The following is a 13032-nucleotide window of genomic DNA, read 5'->3' on the forward strand; positions in this document are numbered from 1 at the left end:
CAAAGCCTCCCCTCAGGGCTGAGCCCCCTCCTTCTTTCTGGGTTTCCTCATCCCTGGGTAGCAGTTTTCTGATCTGCTGTTGCTATGGACTCTAGCCTGCGTCAATGTGGTAGCACAGGGTTGGCTGTCTGCCCTGGGTCCTCTGGCTTCCTTTACAATCAAGTCAATAAAAATGTCACTTCACCCTCCTGTTTTTAGTATCTATGTTTCAGATCGGTGTGAGGCCTGAAGCCCTTCGATTATCCTCCAATGAGTGATACAGGCACAGGACTAAACAGTCTTGTCTGAGATAGGTCCAGGAGGGAGCTGGCAAATGAGTCCATGTTTTTCAAAAACCTACATGGTCTGATGTCTACTTTGGTTGGAGTCCCTTAGTGCCATTCCATGGTGTTGGGTGCAGCATATCTACACCCTGTGTCCTGACAGGTGCCTTCACTCTCACAAACAGTCCATGGTAAACTGGTATGTGACATTTTCTGTGGCCCTTCTCCCAGAGAAGATGACTTCAAGAGGTACTCACAGGCCCCATGGGGAAGCTGGGAGGAGAACACGCTTGTGCTGGGTTGTGTGACATCTTTGGTGGCTGAGCCACATCCAGTTAGATGACAGCTGGCCTAAGTCCACACATTCTAAGAGCCCTCTCCTCAGGCCATCAATAAAGCAGTCAAAGCAGTCACTTCCAATGTCATACTGGCCCCAGGACTGCCTTGGAAGGCAGCCTAGAAAGGAACACGACCAACCAAGGGATGGACTGAGCGTCTACAAGAAGGACATGGTGACAGGCCATAAACAATGCAAGCCCCTCAGTCCCCCAGCTGCCCGTGGCCAGTTTCTCCTGGCTCCCTGGCTCGCTCGCTGTGGATGATTTTGTGATGGGCCCGGAGGGGAGCTGTCCAGGCTTCAGAGGCAGAAGGGAAGTGTCATAGAGACACAGCTCATGGGGCAGAGCCAGAAGAGGGAAAGGAATTTTAATTTAGGTTTTACATTCTAATGTTGGGGGAGGGGCACATGATGCACATGCCACAGGACATGTGGGGTCAGAGGATAACTTCCAGGACTCAGTTCTGTCCTTCCACCGTATAGGCACCTGAGAGTTCATTGCTCCAGTTTGGCACCCGCTAAGCTGTATCACCAGCCTGGAAAAAGAGATTTGTTTTGTTTTGTTTTGTTTTTAAACAAAACATTTTTCCTATTTTATAATTTATGGAACCATAGAACATCAAGGTGGCAAGTAAGGGCTCTGTGGCATTGGGACTGAACTCCAGGCCCTGGGTCTGTGCACCGTACGATGACTTAACACTTCAAAGTTCCCCTTCTGTGTGAGGTGGCCATAAAGTTAATGGGAGGGCACAGGGACAAACCCGCCGGGGCCTCCATCCCACAGAATTTGCCTCATAGCCACTGTGCAGAGCACTCAGACTCCAAGGAGATCTGAGAACATGGCTGGTTTCAGTGTCAAAGTCATGACCAGGAAGACCAGGGCAGGTGACAAAAGCTGGGGATGTGCAAGGGACACCCAAAGGACACGCCCTGCGGGTCATGTGACCAGGGGATTCTTGCCTGTCCTCTTTTTCTTTCTCTCCCCACCCTTTTGCTCATTTCAGGTTTTAGGTGAAATTCACATATAACGAACCATCGGAAAGCGGCCACAGCATTGGTACATCCCTGATGTACCAACTGGGAATTTAGTTCCAAATCTTCATCACCAGCCCAAGGTAGGACTCCCATGACCCTTGGTGTTCAGCCCCTCCCCATTTGCTCACTCGCTGTCTTTTCACCTCTGTCTGTAGAGTTACCTGTCCTGGGTATTGCACATGAGGAGGACAACACAGTGTCCTTTGGTCAGTGTCCTTTGGTCTGGCTTCTCACACATAGCACCAAGACCTCGTGTCCCTCTGTGTAGCTACCACATCAGTGTTCTTGCATGAGGTGCTTTTATGTCTCTGTAGCCAAAATGCCTGAGAACACCTTAAAGGGAAGAGTTCTTTTTTCTTTTTCTTTTACTGGATATTTTCTTTACTTACATTTCAAATGTTATCTTCTTTCCAGGTCTCCCCTCTGGAAACCCCCTATCCCATCTCCCCTCTCTCTGCCTCTATGAGAGGTACCTACCTTCCCACCCTGGCATTCCCCTACACTGGAGCATTGAACCCCCACAGGATCAAGGGCCGCTCCTCCCACTGATGTCCAACAAGGCCATCCTCTGTAACATATGTGGCCAGTGCCATGGGTCCCCAAAGGACACTGACCATGTGTATTCTTTGGTTGGTTGTCCAGTCCTTGGGAGCTCTGGAGGGTCTGGCCTGTTGGCACTGTTGCTCCCCCCACAGAGCTGCAAACCCTCTCAGCTCCTTCAGTCTTTTCTCCAACTCCTCCTTCTGGGACCCTGCGCTCAGTCCAATGGCTGACTTTGAGCATCCGCCTCTGTATTTGTCAGGCTCTGGCAGAGCCTCTCAGGAGGCAGACATATCAGCTCCTGTCAGCAAGCACTTGCTGGCATCCTCAATAGCATTCGGATTTGACGACTGTATATGGGATGGATCCCCAGGTAGGGCAGTCTCTGGATGGCCTTTCCTTCAGTCTCTGCTCCATACATTGTCTCCATATTTCCTCCTGTGAGTATTTTCCCCCTTCTAAAAAGCACTGAAGCATCTACATTTTGGCCTTCCTTCTTCTTGAGCTTCATATGGTCTGAATTGTATCTTGGATATTCTGAGCTTTGGGGCTAACATCCACTTATCAGTGAGTGCATATCATGTGTGTTCCTTTGTGATTGGGTTATCTTACTCATGATGATATTTTCAAGTTCCATCCATTTGTCTGTGAATTTCATGAAGTCTTTGTTTTTTATAGCCAGTAGTACTCCATTGTATAAATGTACCACATTTTCTATATCCATTCCTCTGTTGAAGGACATCTGGGTTCTTTCCAGATTCTGGCTATTATAAATATGGATGTGATGAACATAGTTGAGCATGTGTCCTTGTTATATGTTAGAGTGTCTTCTGGGTATATGCCCACCCAGAAGTGGTATAGCTGGGTCCTCAGGACCTTGCTCAAGGTTTCTGGCTGGGCCATAGTTACTTGGACCCATGTGAGACGAAGAATAAAATGGTGATATTCTCTTTTCTCCCTATTTCATCCAGACGCATGACCCATGAGCTGGTGCCACACACATATTCACGATAAATCTTATCAGATGATTACCCTCTCTGGGGTCCCTCACTGACACACCCAGAGAGGGCCTCATCGCTCTGCTAGAAGAGTCTAAATCCAGTCAAGTTGGCAATTAAGTCCAGTCACCACAGACTCCATTCCTTTCTGTAGCTGAAGTCCATTGTATGGCCACCCCACACCTTCTTTATCCATGTCTTGCTGGTGGACACTTGGGTATTGTCTCACATTTTGGACTGCTGTAGGATCCATGTGCACCATGACTGTCTTTGATGGGCACTATAACCAGGTGCGTAGCTCTCAAAGCTGCCCTCTTTCTCTCTTCATGTCTCTGGGCACATCCTAATCTATCCTTCATTTGATCTCCCTTATTAACTTAAATGGACACTTACTCACACCTCAGGGTCCAGTGCCATGCCTGCTCTTCCAGGAAACCTTGCTTAGGCTATTTCGCTGCTCTAAGGGGCTATGGCAGGATCTGTTAGCAGTCGTCCTTGATGAGATGGACTGGGCTGCTCTGAACATCTATGCCTCCAGGCCTGATTCAGTACTGATGGCATAGTAGTCAGAGAGGGGGAGGGAGGAGAGGGAGGGAGAAGGGGGAGGGGGAGGGGAGAGGGAGGGGGAGAGAGGAGGGGGAGGGAAGAGGGGGAGGGAGGAGGGGGAGAGGGAGAGGGAGACGGAGACGGAGACAGGGAGTCTGATAGATGTCAACTTTGGATATCTTCTTTAGGCACATCTTACCTTGTTTTTTGAGACAGGCTCACAGAGCCTGGAGCTTGTGGATTAAGTTACACACCCTGGTCAGTGAGCCCCAGGGTTCCTTCTGCCTGCTCTCTGCCCCCATGCAGGGATTACAAGTATAATTACAAGTGTGGAAAAGATTTATTTAGCTTATGTGTATGGGTAGTTTGTTTGTACGTCTGTGCACCATATACATGAAGTCCAGAATTCCTCAGGGAACTAGAGTCTCTGATGGTTGTCAGCATGGGGACTGGGATTAGACTCTGAAAATCAGCCAGGACTCTTTTACAGCCCAGTAACCCAGAGGTTGGGTATGGTTGTTGTTATTTGTGTTTGTTTGTTTGTTTGTTTGGGGGATGCTGAGGATCAAACTTGGGTCCTCATACTCACAGGATAAGCACATGACCAACTGAGCCATCTCCCTGGCCCACAGTAGGCACTTTTAAATGTTCCTTGAGTGACTGTGTGAATGTAGTCTCAGCCATTTCTGATCGTAGTGCCAGTCTTGGGTTTGCTGACTTGGGAGCAGTGGCAGGCCAGAGTGGCCTTCCTCGGGCAGATGGGAACAGCCACCTCTACTTACTATTCCCAGAAGCAAAGTACCCCTGGGAGACTTGTTGATACGAAATGCCATGTGAAATGGAACCAGAGCTGCCATTAAAAATGATGAATGAGAGTGTCACCCTTCGTCCAGTCGAGAGTCACACTATCAATGTTAATGACCCTTAAGAACACTCGGTGCGTACACACTGGCTGTTTAGTTCTGTACTTTGCTACACCATAGTTTCATCCTGTTCTTTTAAACTCTCTCCTAAAGCCTGGCTCCTCCCCAAAACTGTACCTTCAGGGGCAGCAGGCACCAGTTCCTGCAGTTAGCTTGTTCATTGTTTCCTGGCACACAAGTGTCAGGCAGCTCAGAAAGCATCATTCCCTCCCAGAATGAAACAGGCAGATTTTGACCGGTTGTTTTGTAGCCCAGCACCTCAGCAGTTTCTGGGAAGATCAGGACAATGTGGAACCCTGGGGGAGAGGGCTCAGCTTTCCTAGTATGATGGCAGCTAAGAGAGAATACAGATGCCACAAAGGAGCTACTTCCATGAGGGGGCTGAAAGGACACCATTCAGAGGGGAGGCAGAGCACAGAGCCTGCAGGGCCAGGCGCCTGGTGGCAGCACCAGCTGAGAACACTGCTGAAATCTGGGAAAGTGCCAATTACACTGCCAGGTCTGAGCTGGGGCTGGTTGGAGCTGTGACATTTACCCTCAGGTTCCTTCCCCAGCACCTCCAGGGAGAAGGGGTGGGCCCCAGAATGACCAGTTTTACTCTGTTTGGGGGACCAGATATTACCCCCCTTTGCACACTCCCTGTTTCTTGTCCTGGTGACATCTGAAGTTTGGGAAGGGACAACTGCTCCCAGATCCTTGAAAGGACAATGGCCATCCTGGCCCACCTGAAACACCCATGGAGACAGAAGCCAGCTTTCTCACTGATGCTGAGCATGAGTCCTCTCATACAGTAGATGCTCCATAAGGGCTGGTTCACGATTAACTGGCATAGTTGCCCCTAAACATAAGTGGCCCTCCAACTATCTCTGCAAATGCCCAAGACAGCTACATTTGCTTGGGGGTGGGGGTGGGGGTGGGGGGAGTTGTTTGTTTAGTTTATATTCACAAAAGATATATGGATATGCCGGGCAGTGGTGAGGCATGCCTTTAATCCTAGCACTTGGAAGGCAGAGGCAGGCAGATTTCTGAGTTCGAGACCAGCCTGGTCTATAGAGTGAGTTCCAGGACAGCCAGGGCTACACAGAGAAACCCTGTCTCGAAAAGCCAAAAAAGAAAGAGAGGGGGAGAGAGAAAGAGGGAGAGGGAGAGGGAGAGGGGGAGGGGGAGGGGGAGAGGGAGAGAGAGAGAGGAAGGAAGAAAGAAAAAAGAAAGAAAGAGAGGGAGAGAGAGAGAAAGAAAAAATAAAGAAAGAGATTAAGAAAAAAAAAAAAGATGTATGGACATTAGCATTTGCCAAAAAAAATTTTTGTTGGGTCCAAGACATGTGAATTGGCACTTTTTAAAAATAAAACTTTAAATTCAACAGGCATTTTCTGGGACACAGTATTCAGGTTAGAGCCAAATAAAAGGCAGCTCTCCTCGACCCCTCATGCTCAGGTGTACCCGCAGCATGTGCGAGAGCACACTCCTAGAATGAGTCTCTCACCCTATGGAATGAGTTTGCCTCTCATCTGTGATCTTGGAGAGGAAACAGAGACAAGCCAAGGAACTTCCTGGTGTCACAGGCTCACTGTGGGACACACATTGTTTGAAGCCTTTTGATTTGAAGGTCAGAAGTGTGTTCAAGAGGATCAAGCAAACAGGGTTTCCTTCAGATATGGTGTTTCGTCCAGCTGGTGTCACATGCCCCGCTCCTGCCCCTCAGGTGGAAGTAGGGAAGAGCTCAGGGCTCCTACCTTGCAAGGGTATCCCAGTCCTGCTAGCTGCTAGCTGATCAGACCTGCTTCCCTCCACTATCTACTTCTGCCTTCAGTCCCCGTTAATTAAACAGCAATTCCCCAAGGGTAGCAATTGAATTATCCAATCCTGTCCTCCTAACCTGATTACTGTTCTTAACACAGGTGTCTTGGTGGCTCAGACCAGCAGGTGTTAATGGGGCTCAGTGTCTGCTCCTTGCCCAAGCCCACATACCCAGTGCCCTGTGCCAGATCTCTTGCTATCCCTAAATAATGAACAGCCTAGAGCTCAGAAGTTTATGTTGCGGGGACTCCATCCCTCCCAGAATCCCCATCCCACTGCCAGGGCCTGGACCTCTAGGTGGCCCCTACAGAACGTGGCCGCACTTTGTGTCTGTCTGCTTCACGTGTTCATCCTGCAGGCCTGTAGTAAGTATCTCAGTGTGCCAGCATGCTGCCAGGAGCTGGACTCAGAAGATGAGTACTCAAGGTCCCCTGGTAACCGGTCAGGGGCAGTCTTTATCCTACCCAACACAGGGCCGAGCTCTGGACCCCTTGCAGAGCAGCATTGAAACATCTGGGTGAAAATAAAAATAGCTATTAAGATAAAATTCTCATTCCATGTGCACAGTAATGACTCCTTATTGTACGGGTTTCTGTGTACCAGTGCCCATTTCTTGGAAATGAAATCTAACTGTTTTTACTTCTTAATTTGAAAAATATTCAAACCTACTTGGGAAGAGTAAAGTTAACTCCTCTGTACCCATCCCCTAGATTCACCAACTGCCACCAACTTGCCCATTGCTCATGTTCTGCAGGTAAGCTCTCTGTTGTCATGGCTTGTGTTTTGCCTTGACCTTGGAGAGGAAGCCACTTGCCTTCCTCTCCATGCCTTCACCATGAACTACTTGCCTGAGAACAGGCTGCTGTCTTTGAACAGTGATAATGAGTTGCTATGAGAATTTTCCTGGACAGATGTGAGCAAGCGTCTCTTCACCACAGATAGAGCACTGAAGAGAACAAAGTTTCAGCCCAAGTCTAGATTAGCAAACCAGTGAGCTGATGGAGTTTTCCTTCAGGAGCTGTTAAAGACAACTGCATCCATAAAAAGCCCACCACAGCCCGAGAGGACTCATAAAGCCACATCCCTGGTGCTCCCTCCAAGTTCTGCTTGGAGTTCTCCCACCAGTTGTTACTGCTTTTATGACTGCGGGTGGTCCATGTGAATCTTATAATTTTCAGGAATTTCCTGAGCCCTTTAAGTTTCCTCTAGTTCTGGGGTCTTATAAGCTTCTGTCCTCCCTCCAGAAGGGAATGTTTCAGTAGCTACATTACAGGTCTCTGTGCTGTTGTGTGTCTGCTACAGTGACAAAACACCTTCCCCAACACAGCCATCAGCCACGGGTCCAATACACGCGCCTATGAGGGACATTTCTCAGGTGGAACACTATTTCAAAGCACCATAGTCACATCCAGAAAATTTATGGTGAATGTTCACATTGGCTAATTTTCTCAATATCGATTTTTTTTTCCAAAACAATTTACATTATTTGTTTTGTGTGGTGGGTCAGAGGACAACTTGTGGGAATTAGTTCTCCCCTCATGTGAATCTGGGTGGAAATCAAACTCCATCATCTGCTCAAGAGCAAGCGCCTTAGTCCACTGAACCATCTTCCTCAACACTAATCTTTTCAACAATTTTGTTTTTCTCTTGACCTCTGAGGACCCAATCTAAGGCCTGCATTGTGTCCAGTTGAGCCTCTTTAAGCCTCTTTGGTGCAGACTAGCTCTTCACACAGAGAGACATGGCCCGGGAAATGTGTACTGAGGGGATCTCGTAGGAGCATCCAAGGGCATCCTCACACACAGATGGCTGCTGCCACTCCGTGACTCCAGGTGGGCTCTTGATGCTTAGGCCTGAAGCTGTTGGCGTAAGCCTCAAGATGTTTTGTAGTGACTGTATTTCATGAATAGAAGAAGTACTCTCTAAGATAACAAGAATCATACAATGTTATAAGTTGTAGAGGGCAGGTCACAGAAGGGAAGCCAAGATGAATTAATAAATAAAAAGATGAAAAGAAAGCTAGGTGTGGCCATGCACACCTTTAATCCCAGCATTCAGGAAGTAAAGGATGTGGATTTGGTGCCTGCCTGGTCTATACAGTGAGTTCAAAGCCAGCCTGAGCTACCTAGTAATACTCTGAAGGCTCCAAAAAGAGAAAAGAAAAAAGATGAAGATAGAAGAAGAAGAAGAAGAAGAAGAAGAAGAAGAAGAAGAAGAAGAAGAAGAAGAAGAAGAAGAAGAAGAAGAAGGAAGAGGAGGAGGAGGAGGAGGAGGAGGAGAAGAAGTTATTAGCAGACATTATATAATTTTTAAAAGGATAGTTTAATAAATCAAGTATGGTGTATAGACCTGTAATCCCAGAACTTGGGAGTCTGAGGCAAGAGAATTACCATGAGCTCAAGGCTAACCTGGGCTACATCATGAGTTGTATGCTAGCCTAGGATGCATGAGAACCTGCCTCAAAAGAGAAAAAGGAGAAGGAGGAGAATGGAGGAAAATAATTTGGGAGAAGCCATGGGGTAATATGCCAGCCACAGCCTTCATCTATACCTTCGTGGGAGTCCTGGAGAACTGACATAGCTCAGAAAGAACCTCGACTAAATAGCATTGAGGATTTGAACTCAGCTCTCTCTGTCCCACTATCAGTCATCAACCACAAGATCCAATTCACTCTCCAGGCTAAGATTCTCACAGCCCTGGTACCATCTGACACATCAGAGTGGAGAAAGCCAGATGGGATGGCCAGATAGGCTCTTGGCCACTCTACCTGGGGGGTCCTGTGCCCAGGAGGTGGGGTCCTCTTGGAGGGCAGCCAGCACCCTTCTGCCACTCACCGAGGAAACACTAACCCTGGGGCTCCACTTTAATGAGGGGTCCAGCTGGTGGGAGCTTTTATTTTAGCAAAGTGTGAATGCTGTTGCCATGAGACACAGCCTGGTGTCCAGGGAGCAGGAATCACCAGGAAGGGAAGCCACTGCGATGATGCTTTTCCCTTTATCCGAATTCAGTTTCCCTCTGGGAGCGGCTTCATTTCAGTCTGCATGGAAAATTGGCACGCCTTCATTAGTGAGCGGCAAGGCAATCTCACACGGTCTCCCTTTCCCCTTCCATGTGTGCGCAGACTGCCCCTCCTGGGCAGGGAGGGAAGGAAATGGAGGTCTTCCCACTGTGGGTGAAAATAGCATCCCAGTATAGAGTAGATGGGAAGGGCCCAGTGTATCACCAGACCCTTGTTCTCAACAGGGAGGGGTCCACAAAGCTCTCTCCTGGGTTCCTGTGGAGGCTTGGCTTAGAAAATTTTGAAGAAAAGTGGGATTTGAAGCCCCAGAGGATATGGTATGGTGAACATCCCTGAAGTCACTTGTGAGGCAGGCCACATATGCAGGATTCTGAGTCTACAGGCTGGACTCCATTTCTAACTGACGAGATGACTTGGGGCCAGGGGCTGTGGTTTAGATTGTAGAGCCCTTGTCTAGCTAGCACAAATCCCAAAGTTTAATCCTCAGAACTTCATAAGCCAGGCATGTTGTCAGTGGTCTGGGTATGGCATTGCTCATGAGTACAAGTGCAAGTGGCATGCACATGGCCTTTCCCTGTCCTGGGAGAACAGCGTATAAATTTCAGAGCTGGGGTTGTGGGAGCCATGTTTGCTTGAAGATAGTTGATAGTCTGGACAACTATCCAGGAGAAATGAGTTTTCTGACAATAGGGAGACCTAGATGGACATTTGATCTTATATATTCCAGTTGTCAGCATAGTTGTTGGGCCCAGGTCTACACTCAGCTAGCCTGGCTGAGCCTTCCCATAGGAAGCTGGCTGTCCAGCAACACATGGAGAAGGAGCAGCTGCAGCCAGAACACCACAGCACAGTGTGACAGGGTGCTGGATGGGGACACATAGAACCAAGCTGTGCAAAGGTCACATCTGACTAGCTGCTGCCTCACCACCCATCCAAGAGTCAGTCCTAGGGCAGGTTTGGCCAGTGTCCTTTGTAGCCGCTCTCCAGGGTAAGACCCATGGCACAGTCCAAGCAGGTATTTGTTGCACACCAGCAGGGGCTACCGAATGCAGTGCCCTTGACAGTCACGGTCTGTTTCACATTGCTCTGTCTCCTTCCTAGGATGAGGAAATTCAAAGCGATGACTTCCTCACTCAGGCCACCTAGTAAATCAGTGCAGGACTGGTAATCTCTCAGTTCTCACCCTCCCCCATCCCTCCTGTCTTTCAAGACACACACACACACACACACACACACACACACACACACACACTTTGCATCAGCACCTGCTACTTTCCATAGATGCTGGCAGGAAAGGGCAGGTAGAAAGGGGGCGGGGCAGGTCAGGAGTCAAGAATATCTACTGTGCTCTCTGTGCATCTTAGGCTGCAACTCAAGAGCCCCCTGATTCAGCAGGGTATTAATAGCCCTGGCCGGTCTGGGAGGCTGGCTCTGCCAGGGCTATGATGTGGGGCTCCGTCAGACTCCTGGTGGCTGCCCAGCAGCCTTTTCACCCACTGCACTAACCTTGTCTGTGTCTCCACTCAGGGGCGTGCCTCTGAAGCTCTGTGCTCTTTGAACTGATATAGGTTTGATTCTCAAGCCCTAACACAGAGCCTGGCATACAGTCCTCACTGTGCTGCAATGTTAGACTGCTCTGTATATCTATTTATTGGTACAGGATGCCAAAGGAGCTGCAGCCTTGTGTGTGGACGGCTGGTGACAATGGATTCTTTCTGCAAAATGTCCCGTGGCACCTGGCTGAGGAGTTCTAGTCTCGCCCTCGGGTTCCTGAGCCCTCATAGGCATGTAGTGGTCTCGTGGTGTATGCTTGGCCATTGAGCCCTGAAAGACATTTCTGGAGCCCTTTCTGACAGTTAAAAACTAAGAAATCAAAGCCACAACCAGGCCTTCAGACTTGCCTACCTGGCGCCTCGGTGTCCCTGGTGGCCTCCGTCTCCACCGCAGCCTCTCCTATGCTGAGCTGCTTGTGCGTTAATGTCAGGCTTCTAACCAATCTGCTCCAGATGCCATCTCTCCACTCCTTGGGGACATCTCCTCATGTCAGCCCCAGGAAGTGTCAGAACATCCACAAACATTAAACCCAGAGGGTCCCAGGCCTCCCTGCCCCACCCTCTCCCTTGACCACAAAGATTCAAGGCCAGGGGCTCAGCCAGGGGCTTAAGAACTCCAGGGTGTAGATCAGAGCAGGGAACTCTGAAGCCTGTGTGGTGTTTGTAGGAACTGAGGGGGGATCGGGGCAACAACTCTGAGGTCACTGCCCTGAGGGTAAATCTCAGTATAGGACTTGGGGCACATGTTTGCCTCAGTTTCTCAATCTATAAAGTGAAAGCAACCATGAGTACCTGCTTCAGGGTCTAGTCCTCAGTGTGTTCTTTGGAATGGGGACAGAAGGAAAGGGAGAATGTGGCTTCTGGCATCACAGTGACTCAAGCTAGCTTAGGACACTGAGTTCATGTAGGTAGGCAAGCATAGTCAGGCTCCAAATCCAGAGGAAGTGTCTTTGCCCCCTCTGTGGTGAGAGAGAACCCACGGAGTCAACTGGATGGGCTGGGGTTGCCCTTGAGAGAGAAGAGTCAACCTGCAGCCTGCATGCAGCCTGATTGCACTGGAGGAGAACCCTCAGAGTACAGCAGTGAGCTCATGGTTTGATCCTCCCAGCAAGTGGGGGGTGTTGTGGTTCCCATAGCAGCCATAGGAAACTGGGGAGCAGCAGGCATCCTGAAAACCCAGGGGTAAGTGCAGGGATTCCAACCAGGTTCTGGCCCCAGGATCCCACCATCAATGGCAGGCTTCCCATAAGTGTGGTCATAGATCTTCATGACCTCAATTGGACAAGAATGGGGTGAAGTGGTATAAGTGGAGCTTCCTGTTCCTGCAGTAACAAAACTTCAGAAGTTCCCATAGGGGTGGGAAGGGAGATATCTGGAACCGTGTCCTTCAGACAACTTCAAAAGCAACGTGCTTAGTCAGGTGGCAATTGGCTCTTTGTCAGCTTCACCTGGATTTCCTTAGTGAAGGGGACCCAAGGGTGTGTGTAGGAACCAAAGGGAAACAGGGTCAGTGAGGAGTCTGAGCCACAGGGAGAGGCAATAAGGACTCCAAGGATGGGAGGACACCCTCCCCCACCCATGGAGACAGAGGTAGTGTGAGTTAAATCTGGACCAAACAAGAGACCACGAGTAATGGCCACCAAAGCCAGCAGAGTGAGAGACCACTGGCTTCAGGGGATGTCTCCATCCATTAAGCCAAGGATCATTAAGTGAGAGATTCCATATGAATCAGTAGAGCTTCCAGAGGTATGGTACCTGCCACCCTTGAGTAGTCCCATCTCAACCTCTTCCACAGATAGGCCAGGGCAAAAGGAGGCAGGCACTAGGGGTGGCGTCATAGTGGACAATTTAATGAGGAAATTGTTTCTTTGGACCAAGAGTGAGTGAGTGACTGAGAGACTGAGAAGGCTGTCTGAGGACGCCTTTCTGGGTGCACCGTGAGCCACTGTCGCTTCCTTTGACCAGCAGTTGCTCAGCTTGCCCAGCTCAAGCAATTCCTCTGCGGAGGACGTCCCATG

Source organism: Mus caroli, unplaced genomic scaffold, assembly GCF_978045245.1.
Source record: "Mus caroli unplaced genomic scaffold, Mus_caroli_1 scaffold_2, whole genome shotgun sequence".
NCBI classification, from domain to species: domain Eukaryota; kingdom Metazoa; phylum Chordata; class Mammalia; order Rodentia; family Muridae; genus Mus; species Mus caroli.